This window comes from Triturus cristatus, chromosome 12 (assembly GCF_964204655.1).
Source record: "Triturus cristatus chromosome 12, aTriCri1.1, whole genome shotgun sequence".
Classification (NCBI taxonomy): domain Eukaryota; kingdom Metazoa; phylum Chordata; class Amphibia; order Caudata; family Salamandridae; genus Triturus; species Triturus cristatus.
The window spans coordinates 265,166,323-265,189,029 of record NC_140595.1 but is presented as its reverse complement, the minus strand read 5'-3'; positions in this window follow the sequence as shown (position 1 = coordinate 265,189,029).

Sequence of the window (22,707 nt, the reverse complement as noted above, 5' to 3'; positions counted from 1 at the left end):
TCGATACATTCACCTTGCTGTTTACCTTCCAAACATTCCCTCTTCACCACAAATACAGGGCAGCCATACCTCATTGCTCATTCACTCAGTCATCACAGTCCTACACTCTGTAGGTCCTGCAAGACCAACATGAACAAGAGGTATGTCAGCAAGCGGAAAAAAAGCCTTGGGGGAAGATTTTTTTAAATGTTACACAATGTAGCGCAGCACTCTGCGTGGCTGCGCTGCGTTACGTGACCGGGAATGAGCAGGAGAGCGCCATATTTTTAAAGATTTGGCTCTCTCTCCTTGTCTTTCCCTTGCGCCGGCGCTGATTTCAGCTGCCGTGCGCCATGCACATAGCTTAGCGCCGCAGCGCTAGGGTGTGTGCATGAGTGTAGCGTAGGTTTTGTACAGGAAGGGTACCTTTCCTGTACAAAATACTATGCTAGGTACGATGCAAAGCTTTTCCCACCTTGCATACATGCTGCACAGTGAAGCACGCATGGAAAGTGAGAAAAGCACATAGAAATGAATGCATTTCTCCTGTTTGCACCTCCTTTGAAGGGGCGTTAACTTTTGGCGCAAAACCATGTTTTCAAATCTTTGTGAATATGGTTTTGCATCAAAAAGCACGGGTTGCTGCATTGAAACACCCATGTACCACCCACGTAATGCCCCCTTGGTGCAAAGTTACCCAAAGCAGTGTTTTGCGCTCCTTACAGGGCACTTTCCGGCGCAAAAGCAGTTTTGCGCTGAAAAGAAAATCAGAAAAAATAAAATTTGCGCTAGATTGTGTCACTATTGTGGAGCTAAAGCAGCGCGAAACATATGGAAACCTCCCCCTTGGTGTGCTCTTATATTCATACTGCTGCCCTCTAGTAACGCTACACAGTAACTGCAGCATAATAGTGGGAATGGGAAGAAGGCTGTCCAATGCAAATATTGTTCTCCCAAGCTACCTTTCTTCTGAGATGGTCGGCGTCTTGTGCCTTGATGCCACCTCACGCATATGGTCTTCAGTCAAATTCAAAAGCAGCCTACCTACCTTAGGCTAAGGAGTTTTCCACTCGAAGGCCGCACATGGGGACGTCACCCTCATTTAGCAGGGTCCCAAATTGCCTGCAGTCATCCTCTTTACAGAAGCTGGGCGTTCGTGGGCGTTTGTGGGCGTCCTTCAAAGGAAGGAAGGGGGTTTTTAAAGGCCCAGCCCAGCCCAGCCCAGCCCAGCCCAGCCCAGCCCAGCCCAGCCCAGCGCTGTGCTGTGCTTTGCTGTGTCCTGATGCAGCAGGCATGATGCAGACCTGCTGAAGCAAAGGCCTGACTCTAACATTTTCTGTCTCATGAAGAAAACAACCTTTCTACCTTCTTATTGCAACTAATAAAGGGAGTTTCACTTGCATCAAACTAAACCCATCATTTCATTAGCCACAGCTCATTCCTGACCTTTATTCCTAGCCAACCTCATAGGCACCAAACCTCTGATTTGAGAGATTGGCTCACACCAAAATGAAAAATAACCCCCATCCAACCTATTTTCCTATCCGTGTAGCACCTTCCTCGCATTCTTCTAATCAGTTAAAGCCCCAGAGGCCACATTTGCGCTCCACATTATACCAAATTTAAAGGACAAATAATGAATGCATTGATAAAGGATGATAAGGTATTGCCCCTATTGCTCCTGCTTGAGATAAAGGGGGATTGGTGGAAAGTCATGAGGGAAAAGATTTGTAATTTTGAGGCGCACGTGCCAAAAAGAGTGGCCACTTTTCTCCTCTGTTTTTACAAGTGAAATTCAAATTAGGAAATGAAAATAAAAGAAGAATTTGAAATTTTGCCAACTTATGACACTTTGACAGCGTTTGCGGGACTCGAACCCTTGTCCTGTGAGATCCTTTATAACCACAGGCACAAGACTTACCATTGAGCTATAGCTCCTGGTGGTCTGAAGTGTTGCAGTAGTAACTATAAACAACATATAGGCCCTGGTGTCATTGCCTGTGGCTTGTATTGCACATCAAAAGGATGACCATGCTATAGGGACGATTTGATACGCTTCTGACATGGAAACCGGTGTGGTCCAGTGGGTAAGTTCCTGACTTCCAGCCAGAGAATCAGGGTTCAAATCCCGGGTTCGGCACCAGATGACTGATGGTGGTCCAGCACAGGTAAATTGGAGGTGGGCCAAACAGGCCAATTGGTAAGTAAAATGTGTGTGTCTGTGTGTCCTGTAAGAGTGGAGTCATGCCTGGCAAAGTGGGTGGATGGAGGATAGAGTGAATAGGAGGAGTCTAGGCAGAGTGGGTGGAGCCAGAGAAGTCCAGCAGAGGTAAGTTGGAGGTGGGCCTAACAGGCGAATTGGTAAGCAAAACGTGTGGGGTTGTGTGTGTGGGGTGTGTCTGTGTGTGTGGGGTGTGCCTGTGTAGAGGGGGTGTGCCTGTGTGTGGGTTGTGTGTGTGGGGTGTGTGGGGGTGTGGGGGTGTGTCTGTGTGTGTGGGGGGGGGGGGTGTGCCTGTGTGTGTGGGGTGTGCCTGTGTGTAGGGGGGGTGTGTGGGGTCTGTGTGTGGTCTGTGTGTGTGTGGGTGTGTGTGGGTTGTGTGTGTGTGTGTGTGGGGTGTGTGGGGTCTGTGTGTGGTCTGTGTGTGGGGTCTGTGTGGGTGTGTGTGTGTGGGTTGTGTGGGTGGGTGTGTGGGGGTGTGTCTGTGTGGTGGGGGTGTGTCTGTGGGGGGGGTGTGGGGGTGTGTCTGTGTGTGGGGGTGTGTGTGGGGTGTGCCTGGGTGTGTGGGGTGTGCCGGTGTGTGTAGGGGGTGTGTCTGTGTGTCCTGTAAGAGTGGAGTCATGCCTGGCAAAGTGGGAGGATAGAGTGAATATGAGGAGTCTAGGCAGAGTGGGTGGAGCCAGAGAGTCTGGAAAAGATGGATGTGGTCCCAGCGAGGAGGAAGGGGTCAAAGATGGAGGTGGGGGCCTGAACAGATTGGGGCCAAATGTGGGCACTCCTGTAGTGTTTCTCTAGCTGACAGATCAGGTGATTACATCCGATGGGACTTATGGTGAGGAAAACCAGCGTTTGATTTTTAATGCACCCTCTCTAACTTTTCCCTAGTATCTTTCTTTCCTTCCGGCAGATACCTGGAACAAGCGTCCCAAAGTTTTTCTTGGCTGCATACCCCCAGAGGTGTGCCTGACATTTATGGCCTAAGCACCCTCACAAAGAGTGCGCTACTGACATTCTGGGAAAACCTCACTAAAATGACATATTTATGCACCAAACGTGGTAATTCCTTATACCTGCAAAGCATCATATTGCACTTTTCAGCTTTGAGGAGGTGTGAGTGTTTTCATTTGAGGGAAATATTCATCTGTGCTTCCTCTCCCATCCGAGGACTATGGAGCTGCTGTTCCTCTCTCACATGTCCCTTCATAGAGACAGGTGTCACACACTCAACCACTCAGTAAACATGTATGCTTCGATACATTCACCTTGCTGTTTACCTTCCAAACATTCCCTCTTCACCACAAATACAGGGCAGCCATACCTCATTGCTCATTCACTCAGTCATCACAGTCCTACACTCTGTAGGTCCTGCAAGACCAACATGAACAAGAGGTATGTCAGCAAGCGGAAAAAAAGCCTTGGGGGAAGATTTTTTTAAATGTTACACAATGTAGCGCAGCACTCTGCGTGGCTGCGCTGCGTTACGTGACCGGGAATGAGCAGGAGAGCGCCATATTTTTAAAGATTTGGCTCTCTCTCCTTGTCTTTCCCTTGCGCCGGCGCTGATTTCAGCTGCCGTGCGCCATGCACATAGCTTAGCGCCGCAGCGCTAGGGTGTGTGCATGAGTGTAGCGTAGGTTTTGTACAGGAAGGGTACCTTTCCTGTACAAAATACTATGCTAGGCAAGATGCAAAGCTTTTCCCACCTTGCATACATGCTGCACAGTGAAGCACGCATGGAAAGTGAGAAAAGCACATAGAAATGAATGCATTTCTCCTGTTTGCACCTCCTTTGAAGGGGCGTTAACTTTTGGCGCAAAACCATGTTTTCAAATCTTTGTGAATATGGTTTTGCATCAAAAAGCACGGGTTGCTGCATTGAAACACCCATGTACCACCCACGTAATGCCCCCTTGGTGCAAAGTTACCCAAAGCAGTGTTTTGCGCTCCTTACAGGGCACTTTCCGGCGCAAAAGCAGTTTTGCGCTGAAAAGAAAATCAGAAAAAATAAAATTTGCGCTAGATTGTGTCACTATTGTGGAGCTAAAGCAGCGCGAAACATATGGAAACCTCCCCCTTGGTGTGCTCTTATATTCATACTGCTGCCCTCTAGTAACGCTACACAGTAACTGCAGCATAATAGTGGGAATGGGAAGAAGGCTGTCCAATGCAAATATTGTTCTCCCAAGCTACCTTTCTTCTGAGATGGTCGGCGTCTTGTGCCTTGATGCCACCTCACGCATATGGTCTTCAGTCAAATTCAAAAGCAGCCTACCTACCTTAGGCTAAGGAGTTTTCCACTCGAAGGCCGCACATGGGGACGTCACCCTCATTTAGCAGGGTCCCAAATTGCCTGCAGTCATCCTCTTTACAGAAGCTGGGCGTTCGTGGGCATTTGTGGGCGTCCTTCAAAGGAAGGAAGGGGGTGTTTAAAGGCCCAGCCCAGCCCAGCCCAGCCCAGCCCAGCCCAGCCCAGCCCAGCGCTGTGCTTTGCTGTGTCCTGATGCAGCAGGCATGATGCAGACCTGCTGAAGCAAAGGCCTGACTCTAACATTTTCTGTCTCATGAAGAAAACAACCTTTCTACCTTCTTATTGCAACTAATAAAGGGAGTTTCACTTGCATCAAACTAAACCCATCATTTCATTAGCCACAGCTCATTCCTGACCTTTATTCCTAGCCAACCTCATAGGCACCAAACCTCTGATTTGAGAGATTGGCTCACACCAAAATGAAAAATAACCCCCATCCAACCTATTTTCCTATCCGTGTAGCACCTTCCTCGCATTCTTCTAATCAGTTAAAGCCCCAGAGGCCACATTTGCGCTCCACATTATACCAAATTTAAAGGACAAATAATGAATGCATTGATAAAGGATGATAAGGTATTGCCCCTATTGCTCCTGCTTGAGATAAAGGGGGATTGGTGGAAAGTCATGAGGGAAAAGATTTGTAATTTTGAGGCGCACGTGCCAAAAAGAGTGGCCACTTTTCTCCTCTGTTTTTACAAGTGAAATTCAAATTAGGAAATGAAAATAAAAGAAGAATTTGAAATTTTGCCAACTTATGACACTTTGACAGCGTTTGCGGGACTCGAACCCTTGTCCTGTGAGATCCTTTATAACCACAGGCACAAGACTTACCATTGAGCTATAGCTCCTGGTGGTCTGAAGTGTTGCAGTAGTAACTATAAACAACATATAGGCCCTGGTGTCATTGCCTGTGGCTTGTATTGCACATCAAAAGGATGACCATGCTATAGGGACGATTTGATACGCTTCTGACATGGAAACCGGTGTGGTCCAGTGGGTAAGTTCCTGACTTCCAGCCAGAGAATCAGGGTTCAAATCCCGGGTTCGGCACCAGATGACTGATGGTGGTCCAGCACAGGTAAATTGGAGGTGGGCCAAACAGGCCAATTGGTAAGTAAAATGTGTGTGTCTGTGTGTCCTGTAAGAGTGGAGTCATGCCTGGCAAAGTGGGTGGATGGAGGATAGAGTGAATAGGAGGAGTCTAGGCAGAGTGGGTGGAGCCAGAGAAGTCCAGCAGAGGTAAGTTGGAGGTGGGCCTAACAGGCGAATTGGTAAGCAAAACGTGTGGGGTTGTGTGTGTGGGGTGTGTCTGTGTGTGTGGGGTGTGCCTGTGTAGAGGGGGTGTGCCTGTGTGTGGGTTGTGTGTGTGGGGTGTGTGGGGGTGTGGGGGTGTGTCTGTGTGTGGGGGGGGGGGGGTGTGCCTGTGTGTGTGGGGTGTGCCTGTGTGTAGGGGGGGTGTTTGGGGTGTGTGGGGTCTGTGTGTGGTCTGTGTGTGTGTGGGTGTGTGTGTGTGTGTGTGTGTGGGGTCTGTATGTGGGGTGTGTGGGGTCTGTGTGTGGTCTGTGTGTGGGGTCTGTGTGTGGTCTGTGTGTGGGTTGTGGGTGTGTGTGTGTGGGTGTGTGTGTGTGGGTTGTGTGGGTGGGTGTGTGGGGGTGTGTCTGTGTGGTGGGGGTGTGTCTGTGGGGGGGGTGTGGGGGTGTGTCTGTGTGTGGGGGTGTGTGTGGGGTGTGCCTGGGTGTGTGGGGTGTGCCGGTGTGTGTAGGGGGTGTGTCTGTGTGTCCTGTAAGAGTGGAGTCATGCCTGGCAAAGTGGGAGGATAGAGTGAATATGAGGAGTCTAGGCAGAGTGGGTGGAGCCAGAGAGTCTGGAAAAGATGGATGTGGTCCCAGCGAGGAGGAAGGGGTCAAAGATGGAGGTGGGGGCCTGAACAGATTGGGGCCAAATGTGGGCACTCCTGTAGTGTTTCTCTAGCTGACAGATCAGGTGATTACATCCGATGGGACTTATGGTGAGGAAAACCAGCGTTTGATTTTTAATGCACCCTCTCTAACTTTTCCCTAGTATCTTTCTTTCCTTCCGGCAGATACCTGGAACAAGCGTCCCAAAGTTTTTCTTGGCTGCATACCCCCAGAGGTGTGCCTGACATTTATGGCCTAAGCACCCTCACAAAGAGTGCGCTACTGACATTCTGGGAAAACCTCACTAAAATGACATATTTATGCACCAAACGTGGTAATTCCTTATACCTGCAAAGCATCATATTGCACTTTTCAGCTTTGAGGAGGTGTGAGTGTTTTCATTTGAGGGAAATATTCATCTGTGCTTCCTCTCCCATCCGAGGACTATGGAGCTGCTGTTCCTCTCTCACATGTCCCTTCATAGAGACAGGTGTCACACACTCAACCACTCAGTAAACATGTATGCTTCGATACATTCACCTTGCTGTTTACCTTCCAAACATTCCCTCTTCACCACAAATACAGGGCAGCCATACCTCATTGCTCATTCACTCAGTCATCACAGTCCTACACTCTGTAGGTCCTGCAAGACCAACATGAACAAGAGGTATGTCAGCAAGCGGAAAAAAAGCCTTGGGGGAAGATTTTTTTAAATGTTACACAATGTAGCGCAGCACTCTGCGTGGCTGCGCTGCGTTACGTGACCGGGAATGAGCAGGAGAGCGCCATATTTTTAAAGATTTGGCTCTCTCTCCTTGTCTTTCCCTTGCGCCGGCGCTGATTTCAGCTGCCGTGCGCCATGCACATAGCTTAGCGCCGCAGCGCTAGGGTGTGTGCATGAGTGTAGCGTAGGTTTTGTACAGGAAGGGTACCTTTCCTGTACAAAATACTATGCTAGGCAAGATGCAAAGCTTTTCCCACCTTGCATACATGCTGCACAGTGAAGCACGCATGGAAAGTGAGAAAAGCACATAGAAATGAATGCATTTCTCCTGTTTGCACCTCCTTTGAAGGGGCGTTAACTTTTGGCGCAAAACCATGTTTTCAAATCTTTGTGAATATGGTTTTGCATCAAAAAGCACGGGTTGCTGCATTGAAACACCCATGTACCACCCACGTAATGCCCCCTTGGTGCAAAGTTACCCAAAGCAGTGTTTTGCGCTCCTTACAGGGCACTTTCCGGCGCAAAAGCAGTTTTGCGCTGAAAAGAAAATCAGAAAAAATAAAATTTGCGCTAGATTGTGTCACTATTGTGGAGCTAAAGCAGCGCGAAACATATGGAAACCTCCCCCTTGGTGTGCTCTTATATTCATACTGCTGCCCTCTAGTAACGCTACACAGTAACTGCAGCATAATAGTGGGAATGGGAAGAAGGCTGTCCAATGCAAATATTGTTCTCCCAAGCTACCTTTCTTCTGAGATGGTCGGCGTCTTGTGCCTTGATGCCACCTCACGCATATGGTCTTCAGTCAAATTCAAAAGCAGCCTACCTACCTTAGGCTAAGGAGTTTTCCACTCGAAGGCCGCACATGGGGACGTCACCCTCATTTAGCAGGGTCCCAAATTGCCTGCAGTCATCCTCTTTACAGAAGCTGGGCGTTCGTGGGCGTTTGTGGGCGTCCTTCAAAGGAAGGAAGGGGGTTTTTAAAGGCCCAGCCCAGCCCAGCCCAGCCCAGCCCAGCCCAGCCCAGCCCAGCCCAGCCCAGCGCTGTGCTGTGCTTTGCTGTGTCCTGATGCAGCAGGCATGATGCAGACCTGCTGAAGCAAAGGCCTGACTCTAACATTTTCTGTCTCATGAAGAAAACAACCTTTCTACCTTCTTATTGCAACTAATAAAGGGAGTTTCACTTGCATCAAACTAAACCCATCATTTCATTAGCCACAGCTCATTCCTGACCTTTATTCCTAGCCAACCTCATAGGCACCAAACCTCTGATTTGAGAGATTGGCTCACACCAAAATGAAAAATAACCCCCATCCAACCTATTTTCCTATCCGTGTAGCACCTTCCTCGCATTCTTCTAATCAGTTAAAGCCCCAGAGGCCACATTTGCGCTCCACATTATACCAAATTTAAAGGACAAATAATGAATGCATTGATAAAGGATGATAAGGTATTGCCCCTATTGCTCCTGCTTGAGATAAAGGGGGATTGGTGGAAAGTCATGAGGGAAAAGATTTGTAATTTTGAGGCGCACGTGCCAAAAAGAGTGGCCACTTTTCTCCTCTGTTTTTACAAGTGAAATTCAAATTAGGAAATGAAAATAAAAGAAGAATTTGAAATTTTGCCAACTTATGACACTTTGACAGCGTTTGCGGGACTCGAACCCTTGTCCTGTGAGATCCTTTATAACCACAGGCACAAGACTTACCATTGAGCTATAGCTCCTGGTGGTCTGAAGTGTTGCAGTAGTAACTATAAACAACATATAGGCCCTGGTGTCATTGCCTGTGGCTTGTATTGCACATCAAAAGGATGACCATGCTATAGGGACGATTTGATACGCTTCTGACATGGAAACCGGTGTGGTCCAGTGGGTAAGTTCCTGACTTCCAGCCAGAGAATCAGGGTTCAAATCCCGGGTTCGGCACCAGATGACTGATGGTGGTCCAGCACAGGTAAATTGGAGGTGGGCCAAACAGGCCAATTGGTAAGTAAAATGTGTGTGTCTGTGTGTCCTGTAAGAGTGGAGTCATGCCTGGCAAAGTGGGTGGATGGAGGATAGAGTGAATAGGAGGAGTCTAGGCAGAGTGGGTGGAGCCAGAGAAGTCCAGCAGAGGTAAGTTGGAGGTGGGCCTAACAGGCGAATTGGTAAGCAAAACGTGTGGGGTTGTGTGTGTGGGGTGTGTCTGTGTGTGTGGGGTGTGCCTGTGTAGAGGGGGTGTGCCTGTGTGTGGGTTGTGTGTGTGGGGTGTGTGGGGGTGTGGGGGTGTGTCTGTGTGTGTGGGGGGGGGGGGTGTGCCTGTGTGTGTGGGGTGTGCCTGTGTGTAGGGGGGGTGTGTGGGGTCTGTGTGTGGTCTGTGTGTGTGTGGGTGTGTGTGGGTTGTGTGTGTGTGTGTGTGGGGTGTGTGGGGTCTGTGTGTGGTCTGTGTGTGGGGTCTGTGTGGGTGTGTGTGTGTGGGTTGTGTGGGTGGGTGTGTGGGGGTGTGTCTGTGTGGTGGGGGTGTGTCTGTGGGGGGGGTGTGGGGGTGTGTCTGTGTGTGGGGGTGTGTGTGGGGTGTGCCTGGGTGTGTGGGGTGTGCCGGTGTGTGTAGGGGGTGTGTCTGTGTGTCCTGTAAGAGTGGAGTCATGCCTGGCAAAGTGGGAGGATAGAGTGAATATGAGGAGTCTAGGCAGAGTGGGTGGAGCCAGAGAGTCTGGAAAAGATGGATGTGGTCCCAGCGAGGAGGAAGGGGTCAAAGATGGAGGTGGGGGCCTGAACAGATTGGGGCCAAATGTGGGCACTCCTGTAGTGTTTCTCTAGCTGACAGATCAGGTGATTACATCCGATGGGACTTATGGTGAGGAAAACCAGCGTTTGATTTTTAATGCACCCTCTCTAACTTTTCCCTAGTATCTTTCTTTCCTTCCGGCAGATACCTGGAACAAGCGTCCCAAAGTTTTTCTTGGCTGCATACCCCCAGAGGTGTGCCTGACATTTATGGCCTAAGCACCCTCACAAAGAGTGCGCTACTGACATTCTGGGAAAACCTCACTAAAATGACATATTTATGCACCAAACGTGGTAATTCCTTATACCTGCAAAGCATCATATTGCACTTTTCAGCTTTGAGGAGGTGTGAGTGTTTTCATTTGAGGGAAATATTCATCTGTGCTTCCTCTCCCATCCGAGGACTATGGAGCTGCTGTTCCTCTCTCACATGTCCCTTCATAGAGACAGGTGTCACACACTCAACCACTCAGTAAACATGTATGCTTCGATACATTCACCTTGCTGTTTACCTTCCAAACATTCCCTCTTCACCACAAATACAGGGCAGCCATACCTCATTGCTCATTCACTCAGTCATCACAGTCCTACACTCTGTAGGTCCTGCAAGACCAACATGAACAAGAGGTATGTCAGCAAGCGGAAAAAAAGCCTTGGGGGAAGATTTTTTTAAATGTTACACAATGTAGCGCAGCACTCTGCGTGGCTGCGCTGCGTTACGTGACCGGGAATGAGCAGGAGAGCGCCATATTTTTAAAGATTTGGCTCTCTCTCCTTGTCTTTCCCTTGCGCCGGCGCTGATTTCAGCTGCCGTGCGCCATGCACATAGCTTAGCGCCGCAGCGCTAGGGTGTGTGCATGAGTGTAGCGTAGGTTTTGTACAGGAAGGGTACCTTTCCTGTACAAAATACTATGCTAGGCAAGATGCAAAGCTTTTCCCACCTTGCATACATGCTGCACAGTGAAGCACGCATGGAAAGTGAGAAAAGCACATAGAAATGAATGCATTTCTCCTGTTTGCACCTCCTTTGAAGGGGCGTTAACTTTTGGCGCAAAACCATGTTTTCAAATCTTTGTGAATATGGTTTTGCATCAAAAAGCACGGGTTGCTGCATTGAAACACCCATGTACCACCCACGTAATGCCCCCTTGGTGCAAAGTTACCCAAAGCAGTGTTTTGCGCTCCTTACAGGGCACTTTCCGGCGCAAAAGCAGTTTTGCGCTGAAAAGAAAATCAGAAAAAATAAAATTTGCGCTAGATTGTGTCACTATTGTGGAGCTAAAGCAGCGCGAAACATATGGAAACCTCCCCCTTGGTGTGCTCTTATATTCATACTGCTGCCCTCTAGTAACGCTACACAGTAACTGCAGCATAATAGTGGGAATGGGAAGAAGGCTGTCCAATGCAAATATTGTTCTCCCAAGCTACCTTTCTTCTGAGATGGTCGGCGTCTTGTGCCTTGATGCCACCTCACGCATATGGTCTTCAGTCAAATTCAAAAGCAGCCTACCTACCTTAGGCTAAGGAGTTTTCCACTCGAAGGCCGCACATGGGGACGTCACCCTCATTTAGCAGGGTCCCAAATTGCCTGCAGTCATCCTCTTTACAGAAGCTGGGCGTTCGTGGGCATTTGTGGGCGTCCTTCAAAGGAAGGAAGGGGGTGTTTAAAGGCCCAGCCCAGCCCAGCCCAGCCCAGCCCAGCCCAGCCCAGCCCAGCGCTGTGCTTTGCTGTGTCCTGATGCAGCAGGCATGATGCAGACCTGCTGAAGCAAAGGCCTGACTCTAACATTTTCTGTCTCATGAAGAAAACAACCTTTCTACCTTCTTATTGCAACTAATAAAGGGAGTTTCACTTGCATCAAACTAAACCCATCATTTCATTAGCCACAGCTCATTCCTGACCTTTATTCCTAGCCAACCTCATAGGCACCAAACCTCTGATTTGAGAGATTGGCTCACACCAAAATGAAAAATAACCCCCATCCAACCTATTTTCCTATCCGTGTAGCACCTTCCTCGCATTCTTCTAATCAGTTAAAGCCCCAGAGGCCACATTTGCGCTCCACATTATACCAAATTTAAAGGACAAATAATGAATGCATTGATAAAGGATGATAAGGTATTGCCCCTATTGCTCCTGCTTGAGATAAAGGGGGATTGGTGGAAAGTCATGAGGGAAAAGATTTGTAATTTTGAGGCGCACGTGCCAAAAAGAGTGGCCACTTTTCTCCTCTGTTTTTACAAGTGAAATTCAAATTAGGAAATGAAAATAAAAGAAGAATTTGAAATTTTGCCAACTTATGACACTTTGACAGCGTTTGCGGGACTCGAACCCTTGTCCTGTGAGATCCTTTATAACCACAGGCACAAGACTTACCATTGAGCTATAGCTCCTGGTGGTCTGAAGTGTTGCAGTAGTAACTATAAACAACATATAGGCCCTGGTGTCATTGCCTGTGGCTTGTATTGCACATCAAAAGGATGACCATGCTATAGGGACGATTTGATACGCTTCTGACATGGAAACCGGTGTGGTCCAGTGGGTAAGTTCCTGACTTCCAGCCAGAGAATCAGGGTTCAAATCCCGGGTTCGGCACCAGATGACTGATGGTGGTCCAGCACAGGTAAATTGGAGGTGGGCCAAACAGGCCAATTGGTAAGTAAAATGTGTGTGTCTGTGTGTCCTGTAAGAGTGGAGTCATGCCTGGCAAAGTGGGTGGATGGAGGATAGAGTGAATAGGAGGAGTCTAGGCAGAGTGGGTGGAGCCAGAGAAGTCCAGCAGAGGTAAGTTGGAGGTGGGCCTAACAGGCGAATTGGTAAGCAAAACGTGTGGGGTTGTGTGTGTGGGGTGTGTCTGTGTGTGTGGGGTGTGCCTGTGTAGAGGGGGTGTGCCTGTGTGTGGGTTGTGTGTGTGGGGTGTGTGGGGGTGTGGGGGTGTGTCTGTGTGTGGGGGGGGGGGGGTGTGCCTGTGTGTGTGGGGTGTGCCTGTGTGTAGGGGGGGTGTTTGGGGTGTGTGGGGTCTGTGTGTGGTCTGTGTGTGTGTGGGTGTGTGTGTGTGTGGGGTCTGTATGTGGGGTGTGTGGGGTCTGTGTGTGGTCTGTGTGTGGGGTCTGTGTGTGGTCTGTGTGTGGGTTGTGGGTGTGTGTGTGTGGGTGTGTGTGTGTGGGTTGTGTGGGTGGGTGTGTGGGGGTGTGTCTGTGTGGTGGGGGTGTGTCTGTGGGGGGGGTGTGGGGGTGTGTCTGTGTGTGGGGGTGTGTGTGGGGTGTGCCTGGGTGTGTGGGGTGTGCCGGTGTGTGTAGGGGGTGTGTCTGTGTGTCCTGTAAGAGTGGAGTCATGCCTGGCAAAGTGGGAGGATAGAGTGAATATGAGGAGTCTAGGCAGAGTGGGTGGAGCCAGAGAGTCTGGAAAAGATGGATGTGGTCCCAGCGAGGAGGAAGGGGTCAAAGATGGAGGTGGGGGCCTGAACAGATTGGGGCCAAATGTGGGCACTCCTGTAGTGTTTCTCTAGCTGACAGATCAGGTGATTACATCCGATGGGACTTATGGTGAGGAAAACCAGCGTTTGATTTTTAATGCACCCTCTCTAACTTTTCCCTAGTATCTTTCTTTCCTTCCGGCAGATACCTGGAACAAGCGTCCCAAAGTTTTTCTTGGCTGCATACCCCCAGAGGTGTGCCTGACATTTATGGCCTAAGCACCCTCACAAAGAGTGCGCTACTGACATTCTGGGAAAACCTCACTAAAATGACATATTTATGCACCAAACGTGGTAATTCCTTATACCTGCAAAGCATCATATTGCACTTTTCAGCTTTGAGGAGGTGTGAGTGTTTTCATTTGAGGGAAATATTCATCTGTGCTTCCTCTCCCATCCGAGGACTATGGAGCTGCTGTTCCTCTCTCACATGTCCCTTCATAGAGACAGGTGTCACACACTCAACCACTCAGTAAACATGTATGCTTCGATACATTCACCTTGCTGTTTACCTTCCAAACATTCCCTCTTCACCACAAATACAGGGCAGCCATACCTCATTGCTCATTCACTCAGTCATCACAGTCCTACACTCTGTAGGTCCTGCAAGACCAACATGAACAAGAGGTATGTCAGCAAGCGGAAAAAAAGCCTTGGGGGAAGATTTTTTTAAATGTTACACAATGTAGCGCAGCACTCTGCGTGGCTGCGCTGCGTTACGTGACCGGGAATGAGCAGGAGAGCGCCATATTTTTAAAGATTTGGCTCTCTCTCCTTGTCTTTCCCTTGCGCCGGCGCTGATTTCAGCTGCCGTGCGCCATGCACATAGCTTAGCGCCGCAGCGCTAGGGTGTGTGCATGAGTGTAGCGTAGGTTTTGTACAGGAAGGGTACCTTTCCTGTACAAAATACTATGCTAGGCAAGATGCAAAGCTTTTCCCACCTTGCATACATGCTGCACAGTGAAGCACGCATGGAAAGTGAGAAAAGCACATAGAAATGAATGCATTTCTCCTGTTTGCACCTCCTTTGAAGGGGCGTTAACTTTTGGCGCAAAACCATGTTTTCAAATCTTTGTGAATATGGTTTTGCATCAAAAAGCACGGGTTGCTGCATTGAAACACCCATGTACCACCCACGTAATGCCCCCTTGGTGCAAAGTTACCCAAAGCAGTGTTTTGCGCTCCTTACAGGGCACTTTCCGGCGCAAAAGCAGTTTTGCGCTGAAAAGAAAATCAGAAAAAATAAAATTTGCGCTAGATTGTGTCACTATTGTGGAGCTAAAGCAGCGCGAAACATATGGAAACCTCCCCCTTGGTGTGCTCTTATATTCATACTGCTGCCCTCTAGTAACGCTACACAGTAACTGCAGCATAATAGTGGGAATGGGAAGAAGGCTGTCCAATGCAAATATTGTTCTCCCAAGCTACCTTTCTTCTGAGATGGTCGGCGTCTTGTGCCTTGATGCCACCTCACGCATATGGTCTTCAGTCAAATTCAAAAGCAGCCTACCTACCTTAGGCTAAGGAGTTTTCCACTCGAAGGCCGCACATGGGGACGTCACCCTCATTTAGCAGGGTCCCAAATTGCCTGCAGTCATCCTCTTTACAGAAGCTGGGCGTTCGTGGGCGTTTGTGGGCGTCCTTCAAAGGAAGGAAGGGGGTTTTTAAAGGCCCAGCCCAGCCCAGCCCAGCCCAGCCCAGCCCAGCCCAGCCCAGCCCAGCGCTGTGCTTTGCTGTGTCCTGATGCAGCAGGCATGATGCAGACCTGCTGAAGCAAAGGCCTGACTCTAACATTTTCTGTCTCATGAAGAAAACAACCTTTCTACCTTCTTATTGCAACTAATAAAGGGAGTTTCACTTGCATCAAACTAAACCCATCATTTCATTAGCCACAGCTCATTCCTGACCTTTATTCCTAGCCAACCTCATAGGCACCAAACCTCTGATTTGAGAGATTGGCTCACACCAAAATGAAAAATAACCCCCATCCAACCTATTTTCCTATCCGTGTAGCACCTTCCTCGCATTCTTCTAATCAGTTAAAGCCCCAGAGGCCACATTTGCGCTCCACATTATACCAAATTTAAAGGACAAATAATGAATGCATTGATAAAGGATGATAAGGTATTGCCCCTATTGCTCCTGCTTGAGATAAAGGGGGATTGGTGGAAAGTCATGAGGGAAAAGATTTGTAATTTTGAGGCGCACGTGCCAAAAAGAGTGGCCACTTTTCTCCTCTGTTTTTACAAGTGAAATTCAAATTAGGAAATGAAAATAAAAGAAGAATTTGAAATTTTGCCAACTTATGACACTTTGACAGCGTTTGCGGGACTCGAACCCTTGTCCTGTGAGATCCTTTATAACCACAGGCACAAGACTTACCATTGAGCTATAGCTCCTGGTGGTCTGAAGTGTTGCAGTAGTAACTATAAACAACATATAGGCCCTGGTGTCATTGCCTGTGGCTTGTATTGCACATCAAAAGGATGACCATGCTATAGGGACGATTTGATACGCTTCTGACATGGAAACCGGTGTGGTCCAGTGGGTAAGTTCCTGACTTCCAGCCAGAGAATCAGGGTTCAAATCCCGGGTTCGGCACCAGATGACTGATGGTGGTCCAGCACAGGTAAATTGGAGGTGGGCCAAACAGGCCAATTGGTAAGTAAAATGTGTGTGTCTGTGTGTCCTGTAAGAGTGGAGTCATGCCTGGCAAAGTGGGTGGATGGAGGATAGAGTGAATAGGAGGAGTCTAGGCAGAGTGGGTGGAGCCAGAGAAGTCCAGCAGAGGTAAGTTGGAGGTGGGCCTAACAGGCGAATTGGTAAGCAAAACGTGTGGGGTTGGGTGTGTCGGGGTGTGCCTGTGTAGAGGGGGTGTGCCTGTGTGTGGGTGTGCCTGTGTGTGGGTTGTGGGTGTGTGGGGGTGTGGGGGTGTGTCTGTGTGTGGGGGGGGGGGTGTGTGTGGGGGTGTGCCTGTGTGTGTGGGGTGTGCCTGTGTGTAGGGGGGGGTGTTTGGGGTCTGTGTGTGTGGTCTGTGTGTGTGGTCTGTGTGTGTGGGTGTGTGTGTGTGGGTTGTGTGTGTGTGGGTTGTGTGTGTGTGGGTTGTGTGGGTGTGGGTTGTGTGGGTGTGTGTGTGTGGGTTGTGTGGGTGTGTGTGTGTGGGTTGTGTGGGTGTCTGTGTGTGGGTTGTGTGTGTAGGGGGTGTGTGGGGGTGTGTCTGTGTGTGGGGGTGTGTGTGGGGTGTGCCGGTGTGTGTAGGGGGTGTGTCTGTGTGTCCTGTAAGAGTGGAGTCATGCCTGGCAAAGTGGGAGGATAGAGTGAATATGAGGAGTCTAGGCAGAGTGGGTGGAGCCAGAGAGTCTGGAAAAGATGGATGTGGTCCCAGCGAGGAGGAAGGGGTCAAAGATGGAGGTGGGGGCCTGAACAGATTGGGGCCAAATGTGGGCACTCCTGTAGTGTTTCTCTAGCTGACAGATCAGGTGATTACATCCGATGGGACTTATGGTGAGGAAAACCAGCGTTTGATTTTTAATGCACCCTCTGTAACTTTTCCCTAGTATCTTTCTTTCCTTCCGGCAGATACCTGGAACAAGCGTCCCAAAGTTTTTCTTGGCTGCATACCCCCAGAGGTGTGCCTGACATTTATGGCCTAAGCACCCTCACAAAGAGTGCGCTACTGACATTCTGGGAAAACCTCACTAAAATGACATATTTATGCACCAAACGTGGTAATTCCTTATACCTGCAAAGCATCATATTGCACTTTTCAGCTTTGAGGAGGTGTGAGTGTTTTCATTTGAGGGAAATATTCATCTGTGCTTCCTCTCCCATCCGAGGACTATGGAGCTGCTGTTCCTCTCTCACATGTCCCTTCATAGAGACAGGTGTCACACACTCAACCACTCAGTAAACATGTATGCTTCGATACATTCACCTTGCTGTTTACCTTCCAAACATTCCCTCTTCACCACAAATACAGGGCAGCCATACCTCATTGCTCATTCACTCAGTCATCACAGTCCTACACTCTGTAGGTCCTGCAAGACCAACATGAACAAGAGGTATGTCAGCAAGCGGAAAAAAAGCCTTGGGGGAAGATTTTTTTAAATGTTACACAATGTAGCGCAGCACTCTGCGTGGCTGCGCTGCGTTACGTGACCGGGAATGAGCAGGAGAGCGCCATATTTTTAAAGATTTGGCTCTCTCTCCTTGTCTTTCCCTTGCGCCGGCGCTGATTTCAGCTGCCGTGCGCCATGCACATAGCTTAGCGCCGCAGCGCTAGGGTGTGTGCATGAGTGTAGCGTAGGTTTTGTACAGGAAGGGTACCTTTCCTGTACAAAATACTATGCTAGGTACGATGCAAAGCTTTTCCCACCTTGCATACATGCTGCACAGTGAAGCACGCATGGAAAGTGAGAAAAGCACATAGAAATGAATGCATTTCTCCTGTTTGCACCTCCTTTGAAGGGGCGTTAACTTTTGGCGCAAAACCATGTTTTCAAATCTTTGTGAATATGGTTTTGCATCAAAAAGCACGGGTTGCTGCATTGAAACACCCATGTACCACCCACGTAATGCCCCCTTGGTGCAAAGTTACCCAAAGCAGTGTTTTGCGCTCCTTACAGGGCACTTTCCGGCGCAAAAGCAGTTTTGCGCTGAAAAGAAAATCAGAAAAAATAAAATTTGCGCTAGATTGTGTCACTATTGTGGAGCTAAAGCAGCGCGAAACATATGGAAACCTCCCCCTTGGTGTGCTCTTATATTCATACTGCTGCCCTCTAGTAACGCTACACAGTAACTGCAGCATAATAGTGGGAATGGGAAGAAGGCTGTCCAATGCAAATATTGTTCTCCCAAGCTACCTTTCTTCTGAGATGGTCGGCGTCTTGTGCCTTGATGCCACCTCACGCATATGGTCTTCAGTCAAATTCAAAAGCAGCCTACCTACCTTAGGCTAAGGAGTTTTCCACTCGAAGGCCGCACATGGGGACGTCACCCTCATTTAGCAGGGTCCCAAATTGCCTGCAGTCATCCTCTTTACAGAAGCTGGGCGTTCGTGGGCGTTTGTGGGCGTCCTTCAAAGGAAGGAAGGGGGTTTTTAAAGGCCCAGCCCAGCCCAGCCCAGCCCAGCCCAGCCCAGCCCAGCCCAGCCCAGCGCTGTGCTGTGCTTTGCTGTGTCCTGATGCAGCAGGCATGATGCAGACCTGCTGAAGCAAAGGCCTGACTCTAACATTTTCTGTCTCATGAAGAAAACAACCTTTCTACCTTCTTATTGCAACTAATAAAGGGAGTTTCACTTGCATCAAACTAAACCCATCATTTCATTAGCCACAGCTCATTCCTGACCTTTATTCCTAGCCAACCTCATAGGCACCAAACCTCTGATTTGAGAGATTGGCTCACACCAAAATGAAAAATAACCCCCATCCAACCTATTTTCCTATCCGTGTAGCACCTTCCTCGCATTCTTCTAATCAGTTAAAGCCCCAGAGGCCACATTTGCGCTCCACATTATACCAAATTTAAAGGACAAATAATGAATGCATTGATAAAGGATGATAAGGTATTGCCCCTATTGCTCCTGCTTGAGATAAAGGGGGATTGGTGGAAAGTCATGAGGGAAAAGATTTGTAATTTTGAGGCGCACGTGCCAAAAAGAGTGGCCACTTTTCTCCTCTGTTTTTACAAGTGAAATTCAAATTAGGAAATGAAAATAAAAGAAGAATTTGAAATTTTGCCAACTTATGACACTTTGACAGCGTTTGCGGGACTCGAACCCTTGTCCTGTGAGATCCTTTATAACCACAGGCACAAGACTTACCATTGAGCTATAGCTCCTGGTGGTCTGAAGTGTTGCAGTAGTAACTATAAACAACATATAGGCCCTGGTGTCATTGCCTGTGGCTTGTATTGCACATCAAAAGGATGACCATGCTATAGGGACGATTTGATACGCTTCTGACATGGAAACCGGTGTGGTCCAGTGGGTAAGTTCCTGACTTCCAGCCAGAGAATCAGGGTTCAAATCCCGGGTTCGGCACCAGATGACTGATGGTGGTCCAGCACAGGTAAATTGGAGGTGGGCCAAACAGGCCAATTGGTAAGTAAAATGTGTGTGTCTGTGTGTCCTGTAAGAGTGGAGTCATGCCTGGCAAAGTGGGTGGATGGAGGATAGAGTGAATAGGAGGAGTCTAGGCAGAGTGGGTGGAGCCAGAGAAGTCCAGCAGAGGTAAGTTGGAGGTGGGCCTAACAGGCGAATTGGTAAGCAAAACGTGTGGGGTTGTGTGTGTGGGGTGTGTCTGTGTGTGTGGGGTGTGCCTGTGTAGAGGGGGTGTGCCTGTGTGTGGGTTGTGTGTGTGGGGTGTGTGGGGGTGTGGGGGTGTGTCTGTGTGTGTGGGGGGGGGGGGGTGTGCCTGTGTGTGTGGGGTGTGCCTGTGTGTAGGGGGGGTGTTTGGGGTGTGTGGGGTCTGTGTGTGGTCTGTGTGTGTGTGGGTGTGTGTGGGTTGTGTGTGTGTGTGTGTGGGGTGTGTGGGGTCTGTGTGTGGTCTGTGTGTGGGGTCTGTGTGGGTGTGTGTGTGTGGGTTGTGTGGGTGGGTGTGTGGGGGTGTGTCTGTGTGGTGGGGGTGTGTCTGTGGGGGGGGTGTGGGGGTGTGTCTGTGTGTGGGGGTGTGTGTGGGGTGTGCCTGGGTGTGTGGGGTGTGCCGGTGTGTGTAGGGGGTGTGTCTGTGTGTCCTGTAAGAGTGGAGTCATGCCTGGCAAAGTGGGAGGATAGAGTGAATATGAGGAGTCTAGGCAGAGTGGGTGGAGCCAGAGAGTCTGGAAAAGATGGATGTGGTCCCAGCGAGGAGGAAGGGGTCAAAGATGGAGGTGGGGGCCTGAACAGATTGGGGCCAAATGTGGGCACTCCTGTAGTGTTTCTCTAGCTGACAGATCAGGTGATTACATCCGATGGGACTTATGGTGAGGAAAACCAGCGTTTGATTTTTAATGCACCCTCTCTAACTTTTCCCTAGTATCTTTCTTTCCTTCCGGCAGATACCTGGAACAAGCGTCCCAAAGTTTTTCTTGGCTGCATACCCCCAGAGGTGTGCCTGACATTTATGGCCTAAGCACCCTCACAAAGAGTGCGCTACTGACATTCTGGGAAAACCTCACTAAAATGACATATTTATGCACCAAACGTGGTAATTCCTTATACCTGCAAAGCATCATATTGCACTTTTCAGCTTTGAGGAGGTGTGAGTGTTTTCATTTGAGGGAAATATTCATCTGTGCTTCCTCTCCCATCCGAGGACTATGGAGCTGCTGTTCCTCTCTCACATGTCCCTTCATAGAGACAGGTGTCACACACTCAACCACTCAGTAAACATGTATGCTTCGATACATTCACCTTGCTGTTTACCTTCCAAACATTCCCTCTTCACCACAAATACAGGGCAGCCATACCTCATTGCTCATTCACTCAGTCATCACAGTCCTACACTCTGTAGGTCCTGCAAGACCAACATGAACAAGAGGTATGTCAGCAAGCGGAAAAAAAGCCTTGGGGGAAGATTTTTTTAAATGTTACACAATGTAGCGCAGCACTCTGCGTGGCTGCGCTGCGTTACGTGACCGGGAATGAGCAGGAGAGCGCCATATTTTTAAAGATTTGGCTCTCTCTCCTTGTCTTTCCCTTGCGCCGGCGCTGATTTCAGCTGCCGTGCGCCATGCACATAGCTTAGCGCCGCAGCGCTAGGGTGTGTGCATGAGTGTAGCGTAGGTTTTGTACAGGAAGGGTACCTTTCCTGTACAAAATACTATGCTAGGCAAGATGCAAAGCTTTTCCCACCTTGCATACATGCTGCACAGTGAAGCACGCATGGAAAGTGAGAAAAGCACATAGAAATGAATGCATTTCTCCTGTTTGCACCTCCTTTGAAGGGGCGTTAACTTTTGGCGCAAAACCATGTTTTCAAATCTTTGTGAATATGGTTTTGCATCAAAAAGCACGGGTTGCTGCATTGAAACACCCATGTACCACCCACGTAATGCCCCCTTGGTGCAAAGTTACCCAAAGCAGTGTTTTGCGCTCCTTACAGGGCACTTTCCGGCGCAAAAGCAGTTTTGCGCTGAAAAGAAAATCAGAAAAAATAAAATTTGCGCTAGATTGTGTCACTATTGTGGAGCTAAAGCAGCGCGAAACATATGGAAACCTCCCCCTTGGTGTGCTCTTATATTCATACTGCTGCCCTCTAGTAACGCTACACAGTAACTGCAGCATAATAGTGGGAATGGGAAGAAGGCTGTCCAATGCAAATATTGTTCTCCCAAGCTACCTTTCTTCTGAGATGGTCGGCGTCTTGTGCCTTGATGCCACCTCACGCATATGGTCTTCAGTCAAATTCAAAAGCAGCCTACCTACCTTAGGCTAAGGAGTTTTCCACTCGAAGGCCGCACATGGGGACGTCACCCTCATTTAGCAGGGTCCCAAATTGCCTGCAGTCATCCTCTTTACAGAAGCTGGGCGTTCGTGGGCATTTGTGGGCGTCCTTCAAAGGAAGGAAGGGGGTGTTTAAAGGCCCAGCCCAGCCCAGCCCAGCCCAGCCCAGCCCAGCCCAGCCCAGCCCAGCGCTGTGCTTTGCTGTGTCCTGATGCAGCAGGCATGATGCAGACCTGCTGAAGCAAAGGCCTGACTCTAACATTTTCTGTCTCATGAAGAAAACAACCTTTCTACCTTCTTATTGCAACTAATAAAGGGAGTTTCACTTGCATCAAACTAAACCCATCATTTCATTAGCCACAGCTCATTCCTGACCTTTATTCCTAGCCAACCTCATAGGCACCAAACCTCTGATTTGAGAGATTGGCTCACACCAAAATGAAAAATAACCCCCATCCAACCTATTTTCCTATCCGTGTAGCACCTTCCTCGCATTCTTCTAATCAGTTAAAGCCCCAGAGGCCACATTTGCGCTCCACATTATACCAAATTTAAAGGACAAATAATGAATGCATTGATAAAGGATGATAAGGTATTGCCCCTATTGCTCCTGCTTGAGATAAAGGGGGATTGGTGGAAAGTCATGAGGGAAAAGATTTGTAATTTTGAGGCGCACGTGCCAAAAAGAGTGGCCACTTTTCTCCTCTGTTTTTACAAGTGAAATTCAAATTAGGAAATGAAAATAAAAGAAGAATTTGAAATTTTGCCAACTTATGACACTTTGACAGCGTTTGCGGGACTCGAACCCTTGTCCTGTGAGATCCTTTATAACCACAGGCACAAGACTTACCATTGAGCTATAGCTCCTGGTGGTCTGAAGTGTTGCAGTAGTAACTATAAACAACATATAGGCCC